Below are 11129 nucleotides of genomic sequence, written 5' to 3'. Positions count from 1 at the left end.
CGCCCCCGCCGCCCGTCGTCGCTGTCACCGTCGTCGCCCCCGCCGCCCGTCGTCGCCGTCACCACCGTCGCCCCCGCCGCCCGTTGCCGCCGCCCCGTATTACGTCGTCGTCTCGATCGCGCCATCGCCCCCGGCCCGCCGCTCGTCGTGGCGCCGTCCCCGTCGCATCGCCGTCTCGCGCCGCCGCCCGTACGCCGCCGCCCCCCGCTCGTACACACACACACATACACACACACACACACACACACACACATATTGTTTTTACTTATTTTTGCTTTTCTGTTGTTTAGATTAATGTTAGATATATTACATAGATAAGAATGTTAGAATGTTAATGTTAGATTAATTATATGGAAAAGATGTTAAATATTAATGTCAATTTTATAAGATTTGGCTAGATATTAATTAGGTATATATATATGAGATTTGAACTAGTTGAATTAATATAACTAGTTTATTTTTAGTATGAAAATTAATAGAACAAGTTTATTTTTAGTAAGAAAATTTAGGTATATGAGATTATTTGAACTAGTTGAATTAATAGAACTAGTTTATTTTTAATAAGAAAATTTAGATATCTGAGATTTGATGATCTAGTTAAAATAATACTAATAGAACTAGCTACTTTATTTTAGTAAGAAAATTAATAGAACAAGTTTATTTTTATTAAATGCTTAGTTGAATTAGTTGAATTAATAGAACTAGTTGAACTAATAGAAGTAGTTGAATTAGTTGAATTAATAGAACTAGCAAGTGTTTAATGTTTCACCTATATGAACATAGGAAATGTCGTCTGACGACGAAAAAGATTTCATTAAGTGCGAATACTGTGAAGACCAGCACGGCCTGTGCGACAGAAATTTCCTTGTTGATGATAGGCGCTTCAGCATCAAGCTGGATGAGACCTTCGAAGTGGATACAGTAAGTCACAACGACAAGTCTTTTTTCGTAATTAAGCATGACTTATATATGCTTCATTTGCTTCAACTTATAATTTTAAATTTTCACTATTCTACTAGCGCATCCCCTGCCATGCAAGAATTTTTGTCTTGGATAAGATAGGTTTCAGTGCTATGGAAACTATGGAGGTAAAGAGAGTTTACCTGAAGACCGAGCATGGTTATACTTTCAACGTCAAATTATACAATGCAGACACATACACCTATTTTGAATGCAAAACTTGGCAAGCACTATGCAAGGCTTATGCATTTGAGCCTGATATGGTTATCACCTTTGATATTCGTCCGGAAGATGATATTGAAGGTAATAGAGACATCTGGGTCGATGTGTAGACACCTCCAGTTCTACCATTATGTGAGTTTCTCAACCATATTTATGTCTTTGATATTGTTTATTCAAAAATAGTTGACAACTAATTTCTATTGACAGCTTATTTCCATTCAAGCAAACATATCCGGTGCTTGGTAGACAGGACCTACTACTGTCCCGGAGCTGAACTAAACTGCGAGTAGATAAGTCATTATGTTTCATGGCTTGAGGATCTTCATACTATTAAGACAAATTTTCTTCCTGCACTTAGAAATGTTAGTTCTCAAAACGCTGCGACCAATAGTGATCGTATTGAACTACGGTCACATCTATTTACGAAAGATGGTAAGATTTTTACTATTTGTCCTCAGTGCATCTTTTGCATACATTATTTTTTTTGCTAAACTTTCATTGCTAAGTATATTAATTACTATACGATGTTCTTCAACAGGGACTCCCGATGACAGTTGTGCCTCAGTGGATCGAGACTAAAGGTCGCATGTCAATGGTTAGCTTACGGCCAAGATATCCTACATTGCACATGAGTGCATTCAGGATTCCTAAAAGTGATGAATGCTTAATAGTGAAAGATTGGAGCAAAATTGTTAACGATCCCAGCAGAGAAGTACTAGGGGGCAGCAATGAGAAGCGCAGCCCACGATTAGGAGACAGGTTCATCTGCATGCTCCATTATGATGAATCAGGAGAGCTATACACGTTCTATGCTATTTTACCTGAGAGAGAGCAGCAGGAGTAATTTAGCTAGTTCATGCTCTTAGTACTTTTGTCCTCTCATGTCTGTGTTCTTCGTCCTGAACTTAATCTCAAAGGGTGATTTGCTTTTGTGGTGTTATGAACGCTTATAATATGATGACCATGTTGAACTAGATGATATCTTTGCTTCTGGTACAAGTGAATGTTTTTTCTTAAGCTAGTGTTGGTGCTGATTAGATAGCGGTAATGACTATGATGATTAAATAGTGGTAATGACGACTATGATGATTTTTAGCTAGCTAATTTACTGTTGTTGATGCTATGATGCAAGAGTTTTTATATTAATATGATGGTGATGATGATGAGTTATTATATCATTTATAAAAGAAACCGCAGATTAGTTTCAGCTAGATGGATCCTAGCTAAGTGATCAAGTATATGCCATATCCATATTATACTTGATCACTTAATTATAGGTGATCAAGTATAATATGGATATGGCATATACTTGATCACTTAGCTAGGATCCACATGCATCCAGTCGAAACTAATCTGCGGTACTTTCACCTAATGATTTAACAACTAAAATAGTCAGTAAATTAAATTGAAAACACAAAATTAAAGGAAAAATAAAAAATAATACCAAAACACCCCCAAACATTTAGTACCGGTTGGTGTTACCAACCGGTACTAATGTCCTACACGCACCCGGGCCTGGCTCGTGCCACGTGGTGGCACTTTAGCGCCGGTTCGTGATGAACCGGTACTAAAGGGGGGGGACCTCTAGTCCCCACTCTTTAGTGCCGGTTGTGGAACCGGCACTAAAGGCCCTTACGAACCGGCGCTAAAGCCCAATTCTGCACTAGTGTGACCAGGTCCAGGGGCGCCCAGTCTGGCCCAAGAGTCTCACAGACAAAACTCTAAAGTAGTCTAGCCATCGTGCAAGAGAAGAGGATGTGATTCCCTATCTCCGGGACACCGGCCAGGCACTGGGCACAACCCATACCCCCGGTTGTGTCTCTTGATCACCTACGTCCCAAATGGAAGGTGATCCCTCAACAACTGGCAAACTTTTTTTTTCAATCGTAAAGGCACTTTCCAGAACGGAGATGTCCAGGCCATAGAAAGCCTTTGGCACAAAGCATGGTATGCTGAGCCAAGAGAAAAGACTTCTGAAGTGGCGAGCCTCCATGATACGGTGTCGGGATTGCTGGATTCTAAAAGCACATTCGAGTCCTACATGATTTGCATTTGTTTGATTGCATCAAATGCATTTTTAAGGAAGTTGAAGTGGATGTTAGATTTTCTATGAAATCTATTACAAATGATACTTTAGAGGAAAATTCTATTGGATCAAATGACGAACGTAAGAAAATTCCTAAGCATTATAATCCTCTCCCAAAATCCTATGAAAATCCTTTGAATCAAAAAGGCCCCAAGGAATGCTCTTTATTTTTGAGGGTCCTAATGAATGGAACATATAAACCCTCATAGACTCCTAGGCAGAACCGTTGCCTCCACGTCGCTCTATAAACGCTGCTGCCATCGCCTGTAATTTTCATGCCCCGCCAAGGGCATCTTAGTAATTTCATGTACATATGTATAAAAGCCAGCCGCCTGTGGAGAAGACCTAGCCGCCCGCCACTCTCCTCTTTCCGCTGCCTCCCGCGTCTCCCCCACTCCCCCCCCCCCCCCCCCCCCCCAAGCGTCACACCCCCTCCTCCCCTCCCGCATCTCGTCCACCCTGGGATCCGAGCGCAGAGTCAACCTTCCCCGGCGGCGGCGCTCCATTCAATCTGCAAGAGAGAGAGAGATCGAGACCGAGAGAGAGAGAGGATGAGAGGGAGAAGAAGGAAAGAGAGGAGGGAGAAAGAGAGAGGAAAGAGGAGAGGGAGGCGTGGCGTCGGATGGGAGAGGGTGACCGCCGGCGTCCGCCTGCACCGACGAGGTCGGGTCCTCGAGCCATGGAGGCACTCATCGCTGGTCCCTCGCCGTTGGCCTCCCGTGCGTCACACCACCCCTCCTGCCGCCTCGGCTCTCTCCTCCCGCCTCGGCAGATTGGATGGAGGGTGCTACGCCTCCGTCGCCGACTGGATTTGCTCCTCCATCGCCGCCGCGAGTCAACTCCACCGTTGTCGCCAGGAATCCGTCCCCCTGCTGCAGCCTGCTCGTCTTCCGGTTGGTGCAGTCGGCATCGCGGCCCTGCAGAGGGCGTTGAATAGGTGAGCTCCCATCCTCTCCTTTTTCTCTTCCCCCGGTCCTCTTCTCTTCCTCAATGCTGCTCCTCCAATCTCTCACATCCTGGCAGGATGGAGACGTGACTTGAGATCCTCCATCTAATTCATGTCCACCTAAATTTAATTTTCTTATGCACCTAGGGTTTGGGTGGGGTTGACTCCTATAACGATGGCTGGCTACATCAACCAGCAGCTGCACCTCCTTCGACTTCCACAATATCGCCCACCGAGCTGCGTTGCTGTACGAAGACCTTCTGTATTTCGGTGGTGCCATGGTGTTCCTCTCAAGGTGAGCTGCCACCTTCTTCCCCCATCATTCCCCATAGTTGGTCTGATCTTTTTCTACGAGGCAGAACCAATCCTAATTTATGTTGGGTCTTTCATGTGCAGGTTAATGAGTGTGCTCCCAGCGGCTCCAGTGATGCGGGGTGATTGCGCCCGGTCCATGCTCCGGTGTCTTTGTTGGCTGAGCTGAACAAGCTACAGAGAGTGGCTTCTTTCGAGCTGGTATATTGAGATATTTATGCACTCATAGGTCACACCTCATGAAGCTACTACCGTGCATTGATTCTGTCGAGATTGATTAAAAGAACATTTTATTAGTTTCCTATTGCCATTTCCCATGAAACATGATGATTATGTTCAGTGAGGTTCTCAATTTAATAGTCTGAATGCGCATATGTTCGATATTAAATTTGATAACAAAGACCAATAGTTTTTGGCCCTTTGCATGGGGTATTCCTTTCTTTGAGAAACATTTTTGACTAAAGCTTCTTCGATGCCCCATGGACGCTCAGGTTTGCTTTCATAGATGCAGCAAATATCTAAAATGTATTGCAGTTCATGAGTTATTTAGCAATGATAAAATGTTCTCTATCGTTATTTGCTTTTAGTATGTAATAAGCTCCCCGGGTAGTGGTGGATCTTTATATTAGCACATGACTGAGCAGTTCGACAACGTTTATAATTTATCGTTGTCAAGTCAGCCTTTGCGTGATTCAAAAAGAACACACGGACTGCTGCACGCTACTAAATTATTTTTTAGCTGGGGTTGTTCAATAGGATTTAGATTTTAAGCAGAATAGGATACAGATCAGCGGTCCATGTTTACAGACACTGGCATAAGAATTTGTTGTGCGGCAAGGATTTGTACAGATTTAAAGGGGAATTAGTAGCTAACATCTTCGTAACGGCACATTGTTCCATGATTCTTCTTGTAAGATACTAAGATCTCTTGATGATGCTTTGTTTGATGTTCTGTGTGGAAGTTATTTGCATTGCACTTCAGTTCAGAACATGGAGGCTAAGAGGCTCACCAATTGGTGCCTATTTCTTGTGTTTATGCAAATGGTATCCTGTAATGAATACCTTGAGCTATACGATTCCTATTGGCAGACTTCATATAGCTATTGTCTAATACGCATTAGTATGTATGATTTATCAGTCCGGTTGCAAACTTCTCGTGCGATAACCTTCTTTTTATCAGTTCAGTTTAACTATATTTTAGAAAAGAACATCCTTACCAAGCCTGCACATTTTAAGGTCGTGAGGCTTCAGTTTACTCTGTTTGCCTCACTACAGGAGAACATTCAGGTACTTATTGAACGATTTCACCTCTGCTATTCCCAAGATATGCTCTGCCATTTTGTACTGGCACTGTACTAATTATTCTGGCTGTTATCCATGTTACTGTCATTTATCATGATAAAAGTCGACTCACAGCTGTGCCAGGTTAAGTTAGTTCAATTTTGATATGCCTAGAGTTTAGATGTTGGGCTATAATTTTGATATGCTTTTGGTTATGTAGTTGCAGAAAAAACAAATTACAGCCATATTTTGTAGCGATCATATTATTGTGATGCTGGTTCTCAAATTTATGCGGGTACTTCTCGTGTTTTGTTAATAGCTCACCAGTTTCATTCCCTTTTGGTTTTTTAATATACATCCGTGCCCCTCTTTTATATCTTCTTGGTTATTTCTTATCTTTTTAGTTCTCATTTGTACATAAGTAATACTAGCATCAGTCTGTGTGTTCTTACATAACAGTTAGTCTCTAAGCTACCGATTCAGTACCAAGCTTACGTTGTATTATCTTTTAGGCTGAAAGCAAAAGGCAAAAACAATGAACAATGTAAAAGCCCTCAACACTGAAGTACAGTCTAAGAAGAAAATTACAAGGAAGAAAATGAAAAAGCAGCAAAAATCTGATAATATGCAAAATCCCATTTAGAGTATGAACCATAGTGAAAAATGATTCAGTTTAGTTATTAAAAGTTCTTTACATGCAGATCACTTTCTACATGTTTCTGCAATTCTCTCCTATTATATGGTTTGGTGTTTGTCCCGGTGTGCCGTGTTTGGTATCCCATTTCATCATCTTTAAGTCGAATGGACACTATTTTGTTTATCAATCACTTTTGAACTACTATTCTTTCAGCACTTCTTTTATACATAAAAAAACTTAACTGGAATTTAAGAAAGTTGACACTGCATCTCTGGTTCGTTCAATGAAATTTTCTGCTCTCCAATTTAACTGTCTATGGCTGATTGTAATAGTGAAGGTCGATATTCTGATTTCTAATAGAATATACATCTTAGTTTTCCTCTATCTATGTAGAGGGCTCAAGAAAGAGACAAGAACTTGTGCTTCAAGCAGCGAAGATAGCCAGCCTAAATGAATCGAAACAAGAACAAGCATCGGGAAATTACAGATGAGGAACTGCAGCTGGTATGGTCACTTCCTTTTTGCCCCAAATCAACCACAGAAAAATCTGCTTGACAATCATCTTCTTGCCAATTTATAATTGAATTCCTACTATGTTTCGCTTCCTAAAAGAAATAGCAATCATCTTGAAAAAAGTAATTTATCTAGCTACAAATGCTTATTCTATACTGATTATGTTGCCTCCAATTGCGGACAGTGGTTTATAGTTGACACTTTAGTCTACATGTCTGCTAATATTTACATGTCTGCATGACCAAAAAAATCAGATAGTCTACTTAAACTTTAGTGATGGGCAGTTATTCTACTTCTTTTGGCTAGATGTTCAGCAAGGGTCGCACATCTGAAACAAGTAACTGGCTTGCTTTTGGTACACGTTCCCTGTATATAACTCGTTTTTCTATTTCTTGAGGACAACACCATATAGAGCTTTTAGAGGCTGGTCCTGGTTTTAGATACAAAGCGCCTGATTGTTCTCTGTAAATTTATTCTGCTCCTTACATGAGGGTCTGTGCTACTTTCAACTCGAATGCAGATTTTACTGTACAATGTAAATTAAATCGTTCGTTTCTACTGCATGTTAAAGGAGCTGGCCAATATTGGCATGAAGCTATAAAAGCTAGCTGGCTATGGAGAATTTTGCCACTGGTGATGAATTGCCACCTTTTCCTTGCTTGCCATCATGCCATGATTCGAAATTTAGTTGTCAGGCTAGGTAAAGCACGCTGAGACTACCAAAAAGGATTACGTGCGCTGCCATCATGCATTTGCACCTCTAAACTTAGTTTGTTGACTAAATTGTGTAGTTCCCTTTTGCCGAAGAATGTTCTGGACTAGATAGCCAGCTTGCTGTTGCTGTTTCTAAGTTTTCAGTAGGACTCTTTTGTTAAAGCGAAAACCACATATATGTAATGTGCGCGGTGGTTTGTAGGACTTCATAGGTGTTGTACTAAAATTCAGTTTTAATGGAGTTCGGTTCAGTGATGTTCTAGACTTGATATCATTCAAAAAATGGCCACACGTGGATGTAGGGTCATAAAAGAGTCAGGGAAGAGGGAGGTACCTTGGTAGATTGCCCAGGGGCATTGGCAATGTAAGCGACAGGGCACCCCTCTGCCTGCCTTGCTCATTCACACTTCTTTTTTGTTTGGGGAGGGGCGGGTTGCAATCTGGGCCAGGCGGGACACTGGAAACTGTGAGCAAAAGTTAATCCGACCTGAGCTCCAAATGAAATTAGATGATTTTTTTTCCAAAACTACTGTATGAAGCGAAAACAAGTATGTACATGAGTCAACCAGACAATGGACAAAAATCCGGCCTGAACCGAAATAAAAAATAGATATCTGTTGATTAGACACTCCAATAATACATGCGAGGAATGTGTTTTCATATTGTTCATTTTGTGGATATTTGATATAAGCGTAATTGTATCCCGATATTTGGCTTGGTACTCCATTGTATAACTAATATAACTGAGTTTCAGAGAAGGTCAGACTATGCCTTGTCTACTGGTGATGCTTATATCGGTTGTATAGGCTAATATAGGTCTTGCAATGTGCATGTCAGGGACAGAAGTTGCTAAAGAAAGCTCCGACATTATAATCTTAAGATGATGACTTCACATCTATTGTGAAGGTTAGTGTCTTCTACGTTTTTTTGGAACAGATCTTTGTTATGAAGGATAACCATTCTCACCAATCATGATGGGAGTTTTTTATCGGATGTACAGGGTCATTGGAATGGACCAAGGTATGAATGTTCCTGAAATGCGATACTAGAATCTTTGTACGTCAACACTCTTTGATGCTTATCTTGATGATCTTTCCTCTGTTCTACATACATTTGTGTTGTTAACTCACTTTCATGTTCTTGATTGGCATGTAATCATCTTAGAAAAAGTTATTTGAGCTGAGGGCGTTGAATAGAGTAATAAAAGCTGCTTCCTTGGAGAGTTTTTTGTGCAGAGTGGTGCATGCATAATATTATCCTCATTATGTTCTCTTTGCATGTTCTATTGTAGGAAGCGGATGTTATCAAGATCATCCCAAGGGCAGAGCGTGCCAACGGCGATGCTCATTCCCGTTCTTAGTGAAATGCGTTTACTCGATGCAAAGTATGAGCATTGCAGACTCTCGCGAGCTGCTGAAGGTCGACGAGGAGGGCGCCGCCACCACCGTCATCAGGCTGGTCCACATCCACGCGCTGCTCGGCGTCACCAGGTCACCGGCACAACTCCTCACGCCCAGGTCGTTCAACATTTTCTTCCGCTTTTGGTGTGTCACATTTAGAGTCTTTCTTTCCCATTTTACCGTGTTTGCATGGTAAGATGTTTGGTTGGATTTGAAGGTTTGTAGACTTGGCTCCAAAGCTTCAAGCTCTTGTAGAAATTAGAACTGAGGGCCTTTTAAAATGAGTCCTGCATAATAGTGTTGTTCAGTGGGATGCAGAATTTTTGTTTGTACTGATTTACGTACTGATTTCATCATCATATGACTATAATGAAGAAGCTGTGTGTATAAGTATTACTAACTGATGATACCCTGCATCAGTGATTTCAATTCTGTTGGCCCTCCTTCAGATTGCATGGGAATGTGAGGCTTAAAAGTTTCAACCCTGTGCAATGTGCTTCTCGGGTGTGGATTTGTGTCTGACTAATTAACGGTTCTGTTAATACTGATATGTCCTTGTACATTAAATGGGTATTGCATTGCTTGTACTTATAGTAAGTGAAAAAAATTCTCATATGTTTCAATATGTGCCCGAATAATATTAATGTACACTCTTTCAATACATGGCTTACTCTTGGCCTTTACGCCATTGGCGCAACTGGTCATCTAGTACTATTAAAACTGTAAGGAAACAATTCTGTTACTAGCTTTCGTAAGGAACACATGGTTAGAAAAATACCCCCGAGAAAAAAGATGTACCCTACCATCTTACAATATTCTAAAAAAAATATCAATATTTTCCTGGTGCTTTGATTCCCCATTTTGATCTCCTTGCTCCTTGCGCTATTTTCAAATTCCTTTGAAGGGATTTCCCCTCGGTATGTGACTCCTCCATTTATCCAGGTAGTTTTTTAATAATGCTCTACATCATTCTATTTTTGCTACTACTGGTGACATGGAAAATGAGCTGGCATGTTGATTTTAGTTTTTTGTATGTAGCTTTGATGCATGATATAATCACTATATGCTTAGTAGTGGAGTTTCTCACAATTTTTATGTGCAAATTTCACTTTCTATGAGATTTTTAGAAAATTCATAATATGAAGAGGATAGCAAAGAACTTTGTGAAATTTGTTTTTCTTCCCACAACAAGGAAGACAAAGGGCTTCTTCCTCTTGTAAAGAAAGAGAAGGATGAGACTAAGGAAACTACCGTCCCCTAGATCCATTTGCTGTCTCTCTCTCTCTCTCCAACATTTTTTTATGTAGCCAATTTTAACGGTATGGAAAGTGTTTTTTCCGTAGGTGTGCCAACCACATGTCATTGATATATTCTTTCTTTATTGTTGCATTATCGTTACCAAGGAAGGTTTCAAATGGCGGGGGGAATGGGGATTTCTAGTAGTCATGTCTCAGCTTGCTCTTGACATTGCATTGTTTCAATTTGATATTAATAATGAAAAAAAAAGAAAATACCCTCACGAATCTCCACATAAGATCAACGACAGAGCACTTAGATGTGCAATACTTACGATACATCTAGATGTGCTTTAGCCAAACTAATTAAATATATTATCTTATAAAGAAAAAGTAATAGTGCTCGAACAGTAAACTTGCATCAGTTTCCATGCGTAACTATCACATTTCAATAAAATGTGACAAAAAATGACAATGGTGTTTGAGTAACAACAGAAAAGGGCACATGAATGAACTGTGCAGTTGGATAAATAAAATTGCGGCCCCTTATTTGACTACACAATCACACAAGTGTGCACGGCGGGGAGAAAATGACTGAGACATGCGAGAGTAGACTTGAAAGTTAGAAAAGAAGATATACTTGTGTAAATTGCCAAGTCATCTTGTCGATTTGAGGGAGGGGAGGAACCGGTTGCCCCCTATTTAAAGGGAAGGGAGTGAACTAGCATGAAGACTTTTGCCCCTAAGCAATCTATGTCTTCGGCCCCAACCACACCATCCCGCTGGTGCAACTTGTTATATTTTTTGTGCCCCCCCCTAAGAC

At 40.8% G+C, this 11129-nt stretch overlaps 1 long non-coding RNA gene across 6 annotated transcripts; it reads left to right on the top strand.

Moving 5' to 3' along the window:
* Nucleotides 1-3620: 3620 nt before the first annotated feature.
* Nucleotides 3621-9556, top strand: LOC109746796 (uncharacterized). Of its 6 annotated transcripts, none has more exons than XR_012189019.1 (7): nucleotides 3689-4205; nucleotides 4362-4509; nucleotides 4611-4727; nucleotides 6838-6948; nucleotides 8509-8577; nucleotides 8672-8691; nucleotides 8963-9556. It is a non-coding gene; the product is annotated as an uncharacterized lncRNA (long non-coding RNA). The 6 variants fall into 6 exon arrangements; XR_012189020.1 differs by having other exon boundaries at nucleotides 8672-8727; nucleotides 8963-9101; XR_012189017.1 differs by having other exon boundaries at nucleotides 3621-4205; nucleotides 4611-5813; nucleotides 8509-8691.
* The last annotated feature ends 1573 nt before the right edge of the window (nucleotides 9557-11129 follow it).

Source organism: Aegilops tauschii, chromosome 7 (genome assembly GCF_002575655.3).
Source record: "Aegilops tauschii subsp. strangulata cultivar AL8/78 chromosome 7, Aet v6.0, whole genome shotgun sequence".
Lineage (NCBI taxonomy): Eukaryota > Viridiplantae > Streptophyta > Magnoliopsida > Poales > Poaceae > Aegilops > Aegilops tauschii.
Note: the sequence above shows the minus strand (reverse complement) of the source record. Positions and strands in the feature narration are given on the sequence as shown.